General features: G+C 49.5%; 1 protein-coding gene across 3 annotated transcripts in view; it reads right to left on the bottom strand.

Annotated features, from left to right (window-relative positions):
* The window catches only part of LOC138285541 (proteoglycan 4-like), a 788,550-nt gene that overhangs the window by 757,334 nt on the left and 16,960 nt on the right, over window positions 1-14,256 (bottom strand). The window lies entirely within an intron of this gene.

Genomic DNA, 14,256 nt, shown 5'->3' with positions numbered 1-14,256 from the left:
TATTTCACAGCCATTTTATACTGCACTTAAGTAACTTATAATACACCTATATGTCTAACCTTCACTTAGTGAAGGTTAGGTGCAAAGTTGCTAAGTGTGAGGGCACCCTGGCACTAGCAAAGGTGCCCCCACATAGTTCAGGGCTATTTCCCTAGACTTTTTCAGTGCGGGGACACCATTACACGTGTGCACGACATATAGGTCAATACCTATATGTAGCTTCACAATGGTAACTCTGAATATAGCCATGTAACACGTCTAAGATCATGGAATGGGGTGGCAATCCCATGCATCCCCGGGGCTCCACTATGGACCCCGGGTACTGCCAAACCAGCTCTCTGGGGTTTTCATTGCAGCTACTGCTGCTGCCAACCCACAGACGGGGTTCTGCCCTCCTGGGGTCTGGGCAGCCCAGTCCCAGGAAGGCAGAACAAAGCATTTCTTCTGAGAAAGGGTGTTACACCCTCTCCCTTTGGAAATAGGTGTTAAGGGCTGGGGAGGAGTAGCCTCCCCCAGCCTCTGGAAATGCTTTGAAGGGCTCATATGGTGCCCTCCTTGCATAAGCCAGTCTACAGCCGTTCAGGGAACCCCCAGTCCCTGCTCTGGTGCGAAACTGGACAAAGAAAAGGGGAGGTACCACTCCCCTGTCCATCACCACCCCAGGGGCGGTGCCCAGAGCTCCTCCAGTGTGTCCCAGACCTCTGCCATCTTGAATCCAGAGGTGTGAGAGCACAATGGAGGCCTCTGAGTGGCCAGTGCCAGCAGGTGACGTCAGAGACCCCTCCTGATAGGTACTTACCTCAATAGGTTGCCCATCCTCCTTTGAGGGCTATTTAGGGTCTCTCCTGTGGGCTTTTCCTCAGATAACGACTTGCAAGAATTCACCAGAGTTCCTCTGCATCTCCCTCTTCGACTGCTCCAGGACGCCTGCAAAACTGCAACAAAGTAGCAAGAAGACTACCAGCGACATTGTAGCACCTAATCCTGTCGGCTTTCACAACTGTTTCCTGGTGGTGCATGCTCTGGGGGTTGTCTGCCTTCACCCTGCACTGGAAGCCAAGAAGAAATCTCCCGTGGGTCGACGGAACCTTCCCCCTGCTCCAGCAGGCACCAAACATCAGCATCACTGGTACTCTGGGACCCCTCTCGTCCTGACGAGCGTGGCCCCTGAAACACAGGTGGTAGACCCAAGTGGCCCAGACTGTCCAGTGGTCCAAATTTGGAGGAAGTAAGTCCTTGCCTCCCCTCTCCAGACAGTAATCCTGTGCACTGCGTGAACTTCAGCTGCTAGGGCTTCTGTGCACTTTTGCAAGGAATCCTTCGTGCACAGCCTAGCCCAGGTCCCCAGCACTCCGTCCTGCACTGCTCAACTCGCTGAGTTGGCCACCAGCTTCGTGGGACCCTCTTTTGTAGTGTTGAGACGACCACTGTGCTCAGTTTTCTTGAACCTGTGTTCAAATACTTCTGCGGGTGCTGCCTTCTTGTGCATGGGTTCTCTGTGTTGCTGAGGGCCTCTCTGTCTCCTCTCCCAAGGGACGACCTCCTGGTCCTTCCTGGGCCTGAGCAGCACCCTTTTTCTTCAACTGCGACCTTTGCAGCTAGCAAGGCTTGTTTGCGGTCTTTCTCCAAGGAAACAACGCTGTATCCTTCAGCACTCTATGGGACATCTTCTGCACAAAGGAGAAGTTCCTAGCACCTTTCGTTGTTGCAGAATCTTCAGCTTCTTTCATCCGGAGGCAGCCATTTTGCACCTTCATCCGGGGTTTAGTGGGCTCTTGACCCTCCCCCCCCCCCCCAGGACACTTTCGCGACTCTTGGACTTGGTCCCCTTCCTTTGCAGGTCCTCAGGTCCAGGAATCCGTCTTCAGTGCTTTGCAGTCTGTTGTGGTCTTTGCAGAATTCTCTATCACGAGTTTAGTGTGTTTCTGGGGAAGTAGTAATACTTTACTCTTACTTTTCAGGGTCTTGGGGTGGGGTATATTGAACACCCTTAGTGTTTTCTTACACTCCCAGCGACCCTCTACACACTACACTAGCCTAGGGGTCCATTCATGGATCGCACTCCACTTTTAGAGTATATGGTTTGTGTTGCCCCTAGGCCTATTGCATCCTATTGTATTCCACAGTGTTTGCACTATTTTTCTAACTGTTTACTTACCTGATTTTGGTTTGTGTGTATATTTTGTGTATTTTATTTACCTCCTAAGGGAGAATATCCTCTGTGATATTTTTGGCACATTGTCACTAAAATAAAGTACTGTTATTTTAAGTAACTCCGAGTATTGTGGTTCTTGTGATATAGTGCTATATGATATAAGTGGTATAGTCGGAGCTTTGCATGTCTCCTAGGTCAGCCTAAGCTGCTCTGCTATAGCTACCTCTATCAGCCTAAGCTGCTAGAACACTACTAATCTACTAATAAGGGATAACTGGACCTGGCACAAGGTGTAAGTACCATCAGGTACCCACTACAAGCCAGGCCAGCCTCCTACATTTGGTCTCCTGAACCTGGAACTAGATTATTGGGCTAAGTGGCTTAGGGCTATGCTGCTAAGTGGCTTACTGATCAAGATAACAGGGAAAAACGACGGGGGAGATTGGGGGGAGGACGACACGTGGTGGGGAGCCTTCATTGGTCCTACTCAAGAGGGACAGTGTCCGCTTGGGATCCATGCCTTCAAATGTGGTATGACAGACCGCTAGAATCTTGGAATTGACGGTTATGAGGACTGTTAGGTGCTCACTTTTCACAAGACAGTTTTACATTCAGCACTTGCAGCACTTCCGATGCATCATTAGTGATATATGATGACTGCTCTGTGGAGAGAAGGGTGGTGTCAGTTACTTGGTAATTGATACTCTGGGGAAATATTCATTACCTTCCAAGGAGCACTTTCGGGGTTGGACTTGGGCAATTTTTATAATGTGCCAAACTGGTTGGTACAGCACAGGAGCTACAGACAGATTTTCCCAATGCTCCAACCATGTCTCATATGCCAGATAACATCCTGCATCAAGACAACATTTAATTACACTAATGAACAAGCTACTTACCTTCGTTAATAATTTATCTGGTAGAGACATTTTCGCTGCAGATTCCTCACCTTAGAATTTCCCCCAGGTTTATGTCTGGATCCAGAGAATTTTCCGTGTGCAGTACCCCTGCATTCCATTAGGTGTCATCCATCGACTGAGTGTGTTGCTGGCATCGTGAACACTGAATATGACGTCACGGGAAATATACAGATGCCACCGCGGCGCGCTCCCGTAAGTTTGTTTTCATGACTTTCCAAACCAAAAGCGTGGAGCCATAAAGAACACAGACCTTGGTGTGCCCGAAAGAGGACCCTGAAAGGGAAGTTCCTGTCACTAGAAATCAGTTTGCAGAGCGGGGAGAATGGGTGGGTTGGTAAGGAATCAAACTAGAATATGTCTCTACCAGATAATTTATTACCGAAGGTAAGTTGTTCATATGATAGAGACTTCTAGTTGTGGATTCCTTACCTTAGAATAGATACCCAAGCAATACCAGCCCCAGAGGTGGGTCTGCAAACCAAGATCATACTAGGAAGTCCTGCAGGACCAAACAGGCAAAGTACCCGTCCCTTCAGACCTGACTGTCCAGGCAGTAGTGTTTGGTGAACGTGTGCACTGATGCCCACGTTGCTGCCTGGCAGATGTTCAGGACTGGAACTCTGCGTGAATGCAGTGGCTGCAGCTGTTGGTCTGGTGGAGTGAGCAGGCAAACTCTCCGGGGGTTGCTTCTTAGCTAATGAGTAGCACATTTTGATGTGGAGAACAACCCATCTAGAGATGGTTCTTTTCTGCATTACCTGACCTTCTTTCACCCCACATAACCCACAAAGAGTTGATCATCCACCCAGAACTCTTTAATACAATTAAGAGAGCGCGTCAACGCTCTTTTTGCATCCAGGCTAGGTGATGGATTGGCCTACAAGGAAGGACGTGACCACTTTAGGTAAAAAAGAAGCTCTGGTACGAAGCATCACCTTGTCAGAATGGATGGAAATGAAAGGTGGCTTCGAGAAAAGGGTCTGCAGCTCACTCCCTTTGCTAACAGAAGTGATGGTGACCAGGAAGGCTGTCTTTAAAGTAAGAAGCCAAAGTGAACAGTTAGGAAGTGGCTCGAAAGGAGTATCCATCAGAAAAGTAAAAACTAAGTTCAAATCCTTTTGGGGCATTATGATCTGAGAAGGAGGAATCATTTGGGTAATAGCCTTCAGAAATCTACCAACCATAGGAAATATAAACAAAGAGGGTTTGCTAGGTAATCTCAGGAAAGCCGAGATGGAAGACAAATAACCCTTGAGGGTGCCCAGAGTAGAACCATGCTGGTACAGAGAAAGAACAAACAAAAGATCTTCCGAAAGAGGGGCAGAAAGGGAGTCAACAGACCTGTCTGTACTATGTTCCACAAATTTATTCCAACAAAAGGCGTATACTGTTTTGGTGGATGGATGCCTGGCTGCCAGGATAACGTTACAGACTTAGTGGAAGGTCAAAAGCTGTCAACTGCTGTCTCTCAATCTCCAAGCAAGAAGTCGCAGACTGGACAGGTTTGGGTGGAGAACCGTCCCTTGCTGCTGCAACAGAGCATACTCCCGAAGAGGCAGTCTGATTCGAGGATCGATGGCCATGCTCAAGAGCTCAGAATACCAGACTCTTTGTGCCCAGTCCGGAGCCACAAGAATTACTTGGGCCAGGTCGTTCTTGAGAATTCTGGGCAGAAGTGGTATTGGTGGAAAGGCATAAAGGAGGCCTGAGTTCCACTTGAGGTGAAACATGTCACCAAGCGAGTGTCGCCTTGGAAACTCCAATGTGTAAAACAGCTGACATTGTGTGTTCACTGCGGAGGCGAATATACCTAACCAACACTCTCATGAATGCTGAAAGAGACCGTGCTCCACCTCCGGATGGAGATACCTTTTGTTACTGGCTAGGCATTGACGGCTGAGCTTGTCTGCTCTGGCGCTCAGAGAGCCCACCAGTTGTTGAACCACCAGAATATGCCCTGATGTTCAAGCCATGTCCAGAGGCACAAAGCCTCCTGACAAAGGGTCCACGACCCCACCCCATTTTGCTTGTTGCAGTACCACATAGCGGTGGTGTTGTTCATGAACATCTGCACCTCTTTCCCTTTGAGAGATGGAAGGAAGGCTTTCAATGCTAGCCTCATTGCCTTGAGCTCCGAAAGACTGATATGGAGCCCAGGCACCTCAGATCTTTGCCTCTCCCATGTCCCCCCCCCCCCCCAATCCTGAGAGTGGTGCATCTGTCACTACTGTCAGATCTGGTTGGGGAAGGGAGAGAGATCTGCCTCTGACTGAATTGCAGTTCAAAAGCCACAACTGCAGATCTTGCGCAGTCCCCTCCGCGATCTGGACCATGTTGGAGATTCCCCTGATGCTGCACCCACTGGAACTTCATGCCTCACTGCAGGGACCACATATGCCATCTGCATGGTTCTCCAGCAGGATGCAGGAGGCCATAAGGCCCAGCAGCCTCAGAGTCATTCTCACCGAAATTCAGGATATGGCTGAAACTTTGATATACCCTGAATATCCTGGATCCTTTGAAATGTACGTCCTGCAAATCTAACACTACCATCCAGTCTCCTGGGTCCAGGGCAGAGAGGACCTGAGACAGACTGAGCACCTTGAACCTTTCCTTCTTGAGGAAGAGCCTGAGGGACAGGAGGTCTAGGATAGGGCAGAGGCCCTTGTGTTTTCTGGGCACTAGAAAGTAGCGGGAATAACAACTGCAATATACTTCTGGCATAGAGACCCTCTCTATGGCTCCCTTGGCCAAGAGAGCCTTAATCTCATCACGGAGAAGTGCCAGGTGATCCTCCATCATCTGGTCATAGGATGGTGGAATGGAATGAAGGGTAGTCTGGAAGGGGAGGGAGTAGCCCCTTTCGACTACAAGCATAACCCAGCTGCCTGACATGATGGATTCCAAACTTGACAGGTGATGGCGAATCCTGCCTCCTGATGGTGAAGTGTCAGTGTAGGAAGGTTGGGAGGCTACAGCACTAGGGGTGGTGGACTGGGCTGACTGATGGCTCCCTGATCCATAAGGACATTGATTCTGACATCCCTGGCCACGCAGAGGCTGTGTAGCATGTGCTGTGTGTGGCTGGAAGGAAAGGGATATGGTTGGGTGCCCCTCCTGTAGCCAAGAAAGGTGTGAAACGCAGACTGAAGGAGGCGTGCAGCATCTGTGAGGCTTGAGAGCTGAGCCGTAGCCAGGTATTCCTTAAAGTGCTTGAGAACAGACTGTTCTTTGTCTCTGAAGAGATAAGTGATATCGAAGAGCATGTCCTTAAGCGATCCTTGGGCATCTCCAGCAAATCCAGACGCCCTCATCCAACCGTGGCACCTCAAGGCCATCAGTGATGCAACCGATCTACCCAGTGAGTCAGTCGAATCCAGTTCCCATCCGATTGTGGACTTAGCTGCATCTATCCCATCAGCAACAGATTGGGAGAGAATAGCCTGGGCTTTTTCAGGGACCTGAGGTAGCACCTGTGCAACAGTGTCCCATAAGGTGTGGGAGTAATGGCCCAAAAGGCATGTGGTGTTCACGGACCACAATCCTGGTGGATGAAAACATTTTCTATCTAAGCTGTTCGTATGCAAGGGAATATGTCTGAGGATGTAGAAGCCTGTAGTACCAAGGTCTTAGAGGTGGGGTGTTGGGTCAGGAATGTTGGGTCATTAGGTGCAGGCCAACTGTGAGAAAAGACCTCTTTTGTCATGGTTAGCCCCCACTTTTTGCCTGATATTTGCTGTGGTCTCAAAGTTGTTAGTGCCCAGGGCCCCTGCTAACCAGGTTCCCTGGGCCAGATCTTTTTCCCAAAACTGTTGTGATGCATTGGCACAAGTGGCAATACCTTTAGCTGCCACTATAAATCCCCAGTAAGTGGTGCCGCCGGCATGAAGTACTAAAGGTAGGCCCATGAGGGCAGAAGCATAAATTGTGTCATCCTCCAGAGCCATGCATTCAGATACACCCAGCACTATCATTGCAGGGCGAGTGTTCTGGTGCAATCCTAAAATGCAAACTCGACATGGCACACAGCATGTGTGCCCTGTCCACTACACACTGCATGCAATATAGTAAGTCACCCCTCTGGGAGGCCTTCTAGCCCTAAGGCAGGGTGCACTATACTGTATGTGTGGGCAAAGATGCATGAGCAATATACCCCTACTGTGTCCTTTCCAAACATGAGACATAGTAAGTGAGCAGAGCTGACATTTTCAAACATGTGCTGGACACTGGTCAGTACGAGTTTCACAGCTTCATGATGGCTACTCTGAACCCTGGGTTGTTTGGTATCAAACAACTCAGAAAGATAAATCCAATCTGGCACCAGCCTTGGATTTATTCCAAAATGTACCCAGGGGTCACCTTAGAGGTGCCCACTGCAAAAGCTAACTACCCTGGCATGGTTGCTGGCTGGTCACAACCAGCCTACCACCACCAGACAAGATGCTGGAACCCTGGGGTGAGAGATCCTGCTCTCTGGATCCCAGAACAAAGCCCTTCCTGGCAGAGGTGCTATCACACTTCCGAGGAATGAGCAATGCCCAGCTAGTGAGCTTCAAAGGGCTTCCTCATTTCCCCAAGTCGGCTGCTGGCAGCAGATGGCCGCCCCTGTTACAAACACACACTTTTAGTGGGAGCAACGGCAGGAAAAAAAGGATAGCAGCAGTAAACAGCCCCAGCTTGCACCAACCCTAAGGCGTTGCATGCAAGGTTACCCCTTCATTTAATTTTTCTCCATCTTGTATGGAAGAAAAATAGCCAATCAGGTGTAAAAAAGTGACCTCTGCCCACACGTAGTGGTCACTTAGTGGATGTAGCTACGAAAAGGTAGAAGCCGTTGGGCACTACTAAGTACTCACCTAAACATCCACTAAATACAATATTTAGTCGGCACCCCTAGACCAGAGATTCAGATTCCAGGGACAAAAGACGACCAGCAACAAAGACCACCCGGGGCTCGAGAACTGAAGTCCTGCTGCATCAAGAAGAAGGTGGCAAACCCTGTCTGCTGCCCCCAGGACTTGACAATCGCCGCTGAGGGATTGCTTGGACATTGGACTGACTCTACAAACTCCCAGAGGACATCCACACGTCTGAAAAATTGCCGAAGACCTCTCTCCAGAGTGAAAGCATCACTCCCCTGTAATAAAGACCAGAAGACCAGTGAAGTCCACTACACTGACTGGCTGTTGACCAGGAAACCGGATCCGCAGTTAGACCGGTCCACCTGAGGAATATGAGGACAAAACCTGCAAGTCTGTCAAGTTTGATGGCACTGCAATCTCCGTGCAATAGCATGAGGTACTGGTAACCTCATGTCGGACACCCAGAAGGACAGTCCATTCCAGACTGAAAAAAGGACCAGAAGGAAGCCACAGTCGAGGTGCTTCAGAAAGTACCAGGACATCCCACTAGAGTGTCCCTGCTAATGTGCAAGCGACCCTAAACTCAACTGTAAGGAAATGCCTCCTTGGCATGGTTACCCCCTAACTTTTTGCCTTTGCTGATGCTAAGTTATGATTTGAAAGTGTGCTGGGACCCTGCTAACCAGGCCCCAGCACCAGCGTTCTTTCCCTAAACTGTACCTTTGTCTCCACAATTGGCACAACCCTGGCACTCAGGTAAGTCCCTTTTAAATGGTACCCCTGGTACCAAGGGCCCTGATGCCAGGGAAGGTCTCTAAGGGCTGCAGCATGTCTTATGCTACCCTAGGGATCCCTCACTCAGCACATGCACACTTCACAGCTTGTGTGTGCTGGTGGGAAGAAAATGACTAAATCGACATGGCACTCCCCTCAGAGTGCCATGCCAACCTCACACTGCCTGTGGCATAGGTAAGTCACCCCTCTAGCACGTCTTACAGCCCTAAGACAGGGTGCACTATACCACAGGTGAGGGCATATGTGCATGAGTACTATGCCCCTACAGTGTCTAAGCAAAACCTTAGACATTGTAAATGCAGGGTAGCCATAAGAATATACAGTCTGGGAGTTTGTCAAACACAAACTCCACAGTTCCATAATGGCTACACTGAAAACTGGGAAGTTTGGTATCAAACTTCTCAGCACAATAAATGCACACTGATGCCAGTGTGCAATTTATCGTAAAATACACCCAGAGGGCATCTTAAAGATGCCCCCTAAATACATACCCGAATTCTAGTGCAGGCTGACCAGTTCCTGCCAGCCTACCACACACCAGACATGTTGCTGGCCACATGGAGTGAGTGCCTTTGTCACTCTGTGGCCAGGAACAAAGCCTGTACTGGGTGGAGGTGCTTCTCACCTACCACTGCAGGAACTGTAACACCTGGCAGTGAGCCTCAAAGGCTCACCCCTTTTGTTGCAGCGCCCCAGGGCATCCCAGCTAGTGGAGATGCCCGCCTCTCCGGCCACTGCCCCCACTTTTGGCGGCAAGGCTGGAGGAAATAATGAGAAAAACAAGGAGGAGTCACCCACCAGTCAGGACAGCCCCTAAGGTGTCCTGAGCTGAGGTGACCTCTGCCCTGAGAAATCCTCCTTCTTGAGTTTTCCCCCAATAGGATTAGGGATGTGCCCCCCTCCCCACTGGGAGGAGGCACAAAGAGGGTGTAGCCACCCTCAAGGACAGTAGCCATTGGCTACTGCCCTCCCAGACCTAAACACACCCCTAAATTCAGTATTTAGGGGCTCCCCAGATCCCAGGAAATAAGATTCCTGCAACCTGAAGAAAGAAGAAGGACTGCTGACCGACAAGCCTGCAGAGAAGGCGGAAGACGACAACTGAATTAGCCCCAGCCCTACCGGCCCGTCTCCAACTTCGAAAACCTGCTCCAGTGACGCATCTGACAGGGACCAGCGATCTCTGAAGCCTCAGAGGACTGCCCTGGACTACAGGACCAAGAAACTCCCGTAAACAGCGGCCCTGTTCAAAACCAGCTACTTCTTTGCAACAAAGAAGCAACTTCTAAGGACTTCACATTTCCCGGCAAGCTTGAGACTTTACGCTCTGCACCCGAAGCCCCCGGCTCGACCTGCAGAAAACCAACACCTCAGGGAGGATTCCCCGGCGACTGCGAGCCCGTGAGTAACCAGAGACGACCCCCCTAAGCCCCCACAGTGACGCCTGCAGAGAGAATCCAGAGGCTCCCCTTGACTGTGACTGCCTGTAACAAGGGACCCGACGCCTGGAACCAACACTGCACCCGCAGCCCCAGGACCTGAAGGAACCGATCTTCGACGCAGGAGTGACCCCCAGGAGACCCTCTGCCTTGCCCAGGTGGTGGCTGTCCCGAGAAGCCCCCCCTGTGCCTGCCTGCACCACTAGAGTGACCCCCGGGCCCCTCCATTGAAACCTATACAAAACACAACGCCTGCTTTGCACACTGCACCAGTCCGCCCCTGTGCCGCTGAGTGTTTTGTGTGCCTACTTGTGTCCCCCCCCCCAGTGCTCTACAAAACCCCCCTGGTTTGCCCCCCGAGGACGCAGGTACTTACCTGCTGGCAGACTGGAACCGGAGCACCCATGTTCCCCATAGGCACCTATGTGTTTTGGGCACCTCTTTGACCTCTGCACCTGAACCCCTAACGGTGGGCTGCCTATGCCCCAGGACTGAGACTTGTAAGTGTTTTACTTACCTACTAATCTAACCTTTACTTACCTCCCCCAGGAACTGCTGATTTTTGCAGTGTCCACTTTGAAAATAGCCTATTGCCATTTTTACAAAGACTGTACATAATACATGATATTGTTTTCATTCAAAGTTCCTAAAGTATCTAAGTGAAGTACCTTACATTTAAAGTATTAACTGTAAATCTTGAATCTGTGGTCCTTAAAATAAACTAAGAAAATATATTTTTCAATATAAAAACCTATTGGCCTGGAGTAAGTCTTTGAGTGTGTGTTCCTCATGTATTGCCTGTGTGTGTACAACAAATGCTTAACACTACCCTCTGATAAGCCTACTGCTCGACCACACTACCACAAAACAGAGCATTAGAATTATCTACTTTTCCCACTATCTTATCTCGAAGGGGAACCCTTGGACTTTGTGCACACTATTTCTTACTTTGAAATAGTATATACAGAGCCAACTTCCTACAGCGATCTACCTCCTGCTTCCAAGAGCACCTTTGTGCACAGCTCCTGGCTCACCGAATCGCTCTGCTCCCAGCCGCCCTGTACCGAAGAACCAGCTGTGCCCTAAGGGTCCCCCACCCCTTGCGACTTCGACACTCAAAGGAGACCCGCTGGACTCACCTTGAAGTCCACCTGTGCAGTGGTCCCCCACAGTGCCCTTGGACCAGCTCCAACGACTTTCTGCCGCTGCTCCCGCCGAAACCGGGAGCCCCCCCAGAATGCTCCAGCAGGTCCACAGTGCTCACTGACGACCTCGACACACCTGCAAAAGGTAAATGCATTTTCTCATTCTATACGCATTTTTAAAGAATTTCTCCACTGATTCCCATAGTGCGTAACTAGGCACACAACAGACATTTTCTAAATTTTAAAAATTCATAACTTAAAAAGTACTTACTCAGTTTTGATGATCTTGGTCTTAAGATTTTTATAAAAACCTTAAGTATTTTTGTAAATTGGTCTCGAGTAATTCTTTTGAGTGTGTGTCTTGCTTTATTGATACTGTGAGTACAACAAATACTTTGTACTTGTCCAAGATTAGCCTAACTGCTCAAAGAAGGTACCATAAAAATTAGATCATTGGGTGGTCTAGTTTTTACCTCTGTAAAACGTGTGGTTGCCCAGACCCTCTATACCGTGTGCCTGGTTTCGCACACTACATAGAGGGCCAGCCTCCTACACCTATGGCAGCAGGCAACTGTCCTGTTTACAGGAGCCCCTGTGCTGGGTTTAAACCAAGTCCCCAGCAGGACATCAATGAGGGCCTCATTGAACGGCAAGACGGGTTCTGAAAAGGAAGCCCCAGGATGAAGCACCTCAGCCAGGACTCTGGTCCTGATGATCACAGAAGGCAACTCGAGGCCCAGGACCTCGGCTGCGCTCCTCACAACCACTGAATGCACCGCTCCTTTGTCTGTAGCCACGGTAAGGAGAGAAAGCATGCCAGCGTGAGGGGAGGTATCTAGGCCACTGGCTTCAACCAAGCCCTGAACCCAAGTCCATGGGTTCGGTAGGAGGCTGGCTCAGTATATGGTGTATAGGTGAGACACCCTGCACTAAGTCCAGGCAACCCTTAGTGATAGTGTAAGTGGTTCCAGATAACAAATCCTCTCATAGGGTACCTGTAGAGAGCAGCTAAGGCTTATCAGAGCAGGTGTAAAACAATTGCGACTACCACAATAGTCAGTCAGTGATGTCCACATAAGAAAGAACCACACCAAGGTAACTGGAGATATGTACACACAAAAATATACTTAGAAACAGGTAAGTGAAGGCATAAAATAACATGAGCCCCTATTTTGGCAGGGGAGGGAGAGGCAACTATATACTGATAAAATGGGATGTCAAAGTCACTACTAACCAAGGTTGCCACCCATGGACCCTCAGGACTAGGGAAACACTAAAACACCAAAGTTATGTAGCTAGGATTACCCAGGTTCCCAAGTGCAGAGTTGTAACCTGGTCAGTGTCCACTGGATAACATGGGGAAGTCGCGGTTAGAGTTTTCATGTTCTAGGATCCTCCCCAGAGGAGCACAAGGAAACCCGTTGGGACAAGGGAGGTTCAAGGGTGACCCCACCTGTGGATACCCAGAGAAGTGGAGTACGTACATTAGGGAGCCGAGGTGCATAAGGGTGAAGTTGTGTTAGAACCACCCATTGAAGTCAAGGGGGGCCTCATTCGTCCAGCTTCTGCGGTGACCTCTGGACCAGGTCGGTAGAACCCAGTCATCGCTTACAGATGAAGAGGACCTAAGCAAAGAGGAGACAGAGTCTAGATCACCCAGGGATGCAGGAGGACAATGCCCACCCTTCTTGGAGATGATTTCCTGAGGGACGATTGTCGTGAAAGAGCAGCTGTGGTGTTCAGTTGATGCAGACAGATCTCAGGAGTCATACACGAGCTGTCCCACGCCAGTCATTGGGTTGCAGGGGGTAAGTGGTGAGCAGGGCCACCAACAAGCCTGGGGAAATGCAAGAAAGCTATGCACCAAGTGTTGCTGGATTTGGGGACCAGCAAGGTCCGAGGGACTCAACTTTTGTAGTTAAGTCAGGGTCAGCCCTCAGCAAGCAGGAATCCCAGCAGGAGACTGCAGGAACGGTTGGCAACGCCAGGAGAACCCTCTGGCAGCAGGCAAAGGAAGTCAGAGAGGCCTCAGCAGGACAACAAAGATGGATGCCCATGTTGCAGTGTTGAAGCCTCCTCCAGAACAGGAACAAAAACAGACACTAGCCAGTCCTAGGATATAAAGAAAGACAATTTAAGACGTGAACGGGAACTGATGGCTTGAGCAGTCCAAATTGCAAAACTTCAATACAACCTTTTATGGAAGAAGTCCACAAAAATGTGAAAATACATCACCCAATAAGAACAACAGAGAGGTAATTTCTTCATCAAGTACATGGTGTGATGTTGATCAGGTGATGCATGGTGTTATACATACATTAGGCATCTATCCAACCACAGTAGAACAACATTTCATGTTTGCAGCGTGATACAAGATGATCACAAGCGTCACCTTCACATTTCTCAGACGGTTGGGACTTTCCAAGCATCACCAAACCAGTTTCTTCATAAACTTTCCTCAGACCTATGTAGACATTCAGATGTCTGTCTGTTGCTGGGTGAATGAAGCAATGTATGTTGTGTGAGGTGTCTCTTTGAGGCAAGCCTTGCATTACAAGCTGTCTTTCAGGGTTAATTTAGTAAAAGTCATCCTACCTTTTGCATATGTTTTTCAGGCCTGTTCAGCATGGAGTATCATAGGATGACGTCAGGCCTGGAGAAATAATAAAATGGATTCATTAGCCAGTTTCCACTGCAGCAATTGCAATGAGGACCTCGTTCTTGGGGCTGTGTGAGGCTGGGACTTCCCGGAGCTAGGAGGTTTTCAGACTTAATAGCCAACAAGCCTTGGCAACGACAAACAGACGAAGAGCACAGGGGTATCAGCCAAGAAGTTCCAACAAGGGACCACAGACTTCTCAGACACAAAGAAGATAGGTCGGACCTCTGGAGAACAACATAACCAAAACCTGTGTTGTAGAGTGTAGGAAAACGCCACAG

This window comes from Pleurodeles waltl, chromosome 3_1 (assembly GCF_031143425.1).
Source record: "Pleurodeles waltl isolate 20211129_DDA chromosome 3_1, aPleWal1.hap1.20221129, whole genome shotgun sequence".
Lineage (NCBI taxonomy): Eukaryota > Metazoa > Chordata > Amphibia > Caudata > Salamandridae > Pleurodeles > Pleurodeles waltl.
This window is presented reverse-complemented; position numbering and strand designations above follow the sequence as displayed.